At 55.4% G+C, this 2,937-nt stretch overlaps 1 long non-coding RNA gene across 1 annotated transcript in view; it reads right to left on the bottom strand.

Annotated features, from left to right (window-relative positions):
- Positions 1 to 2,631: 2,631 nt before the first annotated feature.
- LOC102484517 (uncharacterized) overlaps positions 2,632 to 2,937 on the bottom strand; it is a 3,858-nt gene continuing 3,552 nt past the window's right edge. Inside the window, exon 3 of the long non-coding RNA XR_333225.3 lies at positions 2,632 to 2,791. This is a non-coding gene — a long non-coding RNA (uncharacterized LOC102484517). The remainder of the gene's footprint in view (positions 2,792 to 2,937) is intronic.

The following is a 2,937-nucleotide window of genomic DNA, read 5'->3' as shown; positions in this document are numbered from 1 at the left end:
GTGGCCATCCCCCCCCGGATGGATTTCTCACTTTTTCTCTGTCTCTTTCTCTCTGTCTCCCATGAGCACACTGCGCCCTGTAGCAATAAATCCCCCCAAAAGGGGGCGGGGGCGCTTTCAAGTTGCCCACCCAAAGATCACAACTAAAATGAATTGCCTTCAGTGTCTACACTTGCGGCCCTGGCCCTTATAGCAGGAGACTGGGAAAGGCCGAGCTTCAAAAACCTGTTAGACCCTCCCTCCTCCCCCTAGGCCCCACCTGCCTCTGATTGCCCTCTAGTGTCCAGAACACCCCTTCCTGGGCACAGGATGCGGAGGGTATCCATTTCCCCACCCTGAGCTTTTTCTGTTCCCTTGTCTTCTCTGTCTCTAAAATGCCCCCTCCTTAACCTGAGCCAAGAGTATGATTCTTCACGCTCCCCAGCCCAGGCCTCAAGGCCTGCTTTACCTGCCCTGGGAACCTGTCCAGCTGCTTCCCCGGACAAGCTGCTCCTCTCGCCACCTGACGCCCTCTAGCCTCTGCTGGTTTCCGGTAGTAACCAGTGTGTGCCGAGCACCTGCCCCATCGCGGAAGCTGGGCCTGACCCCGGGGCCATAGTCCCAGTCCTGCTCTGCTTCCCCCCACCTGGGGCCCCTGGGGCTGGAGGTGGCACGTTTGGAGCAGGCTGACACTGGGTCTCCTAGGCATATGCTCCCTTCCCCGGCCACCCAAGGGGCTAGAGTGCTTCTTGTGGGAACCCCTGGGGGCTAGGACCGAGGCAGCCCTGTCTGGTCACAGCAGGCGGCACAGGGTCTCCCTTATGGTGAGAAGGAGAAAGCCGAGGAGCTTTACTGCCAGCCTAACCAATGGTCTTCTCTTTTTAAATAAACGTATTTTTACTTTAGACTAACTTTCTATGGGACCAGCAGTTAGCGTAATGGCTTTGTCGCTGGGCTCCCACATAGTCAACCGCGGTTTGCATCTTGGACCCGGTGGCTTAAACTCACACCGGGTGCGTGTGCGTGCGTGCCCAAGATCCCGAGAGGAGAATGGAGGAGAAGGGATTGCGGCGTGGTCATCCCCCCAGGGGGGTGATTTCTCCCTTTCTGTCTCTCTGTCTGGCAAGCTCATGCGCCCTATAGCAAAAACCTCTCCAAAAAAATCAAAACAAAACTGTTCTCTGGGACCAGTGAGATGGCATGGTAGTTAAGACAGCTAGGTCTCACATGGCTGACTGTGCAGTTCAAGTCCGGGACCCGGAGGCTCGGGAAGCACGCTAGGCACGTGCGCGTGCACACCCACAATCCCAAGAGGAGGATGGAGAAGGGGTTTTGGTGTGCATCGCTCCTGTGGTTGCTTTCTCACGTCTTCTCTCAGTGAGCACACATGCTCTACAGCAAATTAAAAAGAAATAAAGTCTATTTAAAATTTAAAAAAGATTGTTCTCTGAGAGTCATTCGATTTTTGAAAAAAAATTAAAAAGTTTTTAGACGCTAGATGGGGGGCCAGCAGGTGGCATAGTGGTTTAGGCGCTTGACTCCCATGTGGTTGACCATAGTTCGAGTACTGGACCTGGCAGCGTGTCCTGAATTCCCAGAGGATAATGGAAGAGGAGGGATTGCAGTGTGGCCCTCCACTCTGGGGGGTGATATCTCTCTCTCTCTCTCTCTCTCTCGTGAGTGTACACACCCTATGGCAAATTCCTTAAAAAAATAGTGGTTAGATTGGATAATTGAAGATCTCTAGGGAGTGGGAATTTGAGGAGGACTTGAGCAGAGGTGGGAAGGGGTCTGAGCAACCAAGGCAGGGCGGAGGGTTTGGAGAGCACAGTGCGAGGGGGGCCAGGGGAGAGGTCAGCAGGGCGAAGTCAGGTGTGCCAGCTGAGAGATGCCCCTCCTGTGATAGAGACCCCGGGGTCATCGCCCACACCCCAGGAAGGGGCTCAGAGCCGCACTGCCCAGAGTCCAGGACAGTGGGACTAGGACCCGGGTTGCTGCCGCTCTGCCATACTGTAGCGGAGGCGGTGTGCTGCCATGAGGCACCTGTCAGGCCTTCAAACTGTGACCCCGGGTCCCCTTTCCCTTAACTTCTCACCGCGTTCTGTGGACTGCCCTGTGAGGTGTGTGTTGCCCCATTTACAGATAAGGTTAGCAGCTAGGCTTGAGATCCCAGAGCCAGTGAACACGTGGGACGTGGGACCGGCGGAGGGCATAGTGGCTAAGGCGCTGGACTCCCACATGGCCGACGGCTGTTCGAGTCCTGGACCCAGTGGCTGGAAACTCATGCTGTGCACGTGTGCATGGGTGCCCAAGATCTTGGGAGGAGAATGGAGGAGAAGGGACAGTGGCATGGCCATCCCCCCTAGGGGGCGATTTCTCACTTTCCCTCTCACTGTCTCTCTCTCTGGCAAGCGCTCATGCCCTAAGGCAAAAAAATCTCTTTTAAAAAGTGGAACATTTTAAAAGAGCCCTGGGATGCCTCTGAGAACAAGATAAACCCTCGTTCGCTGTGACCCGGTGGCCGTGGCCCTCGTTCAGCCTCGCCCGCTCGCCCGCTCCCGGCACCACCTGTGCTCCAGCGTGGGTGTGCGCTCCCCCGAGCACTGGAGCTATTTTTCCCAGTCGTTTTTTTCCTTTTAATTTTCTGCAGGGTGCATGAGCTCGGCAGAAAGAGAAAGTGAAAATGAGAAGCTCCTGCCCGGGCATCGCCACGCCATGGTCTCTCCTCCATTGTCCTCTCAGGATTTGGGGCACACGTGCGCGCATACACAGCTGTGTCCTTCCGTCCGCCGGGTCCAGGATTTGAACCACACTGTCGGCAATGGCAGATCCAGCCACCTTAACCACCACACCCCCGCTGGCCCTTCTCTTCCTCTCCAGCTTTCTCTTCCCTTGCCCCAACGAAGGGCTTTAATTACTCATTCCTTTTTTTTTTTTTTTTTGGAGAGGTTTTTGCTG

The sequence above is a fragment of the Tupaia chinensis genome, unplaced genomic scaffold (genome assembly GCF_000334495.1).
Source record: "Tupaia chinensis unplaced genomic scaffold, TupChi_1.0 Scaffold000024_1, whole genome shotgun sequence".
Taxonomy (NCBI): Eukaryota; Metazoa; Chordata; class Mammalia; order Scandentia; family Tupaiidae; genus Tupaia; species Tupaia belangeri.
This window is presented reverse-complemented; position numbering and strand designations above follow the sequence as displayed.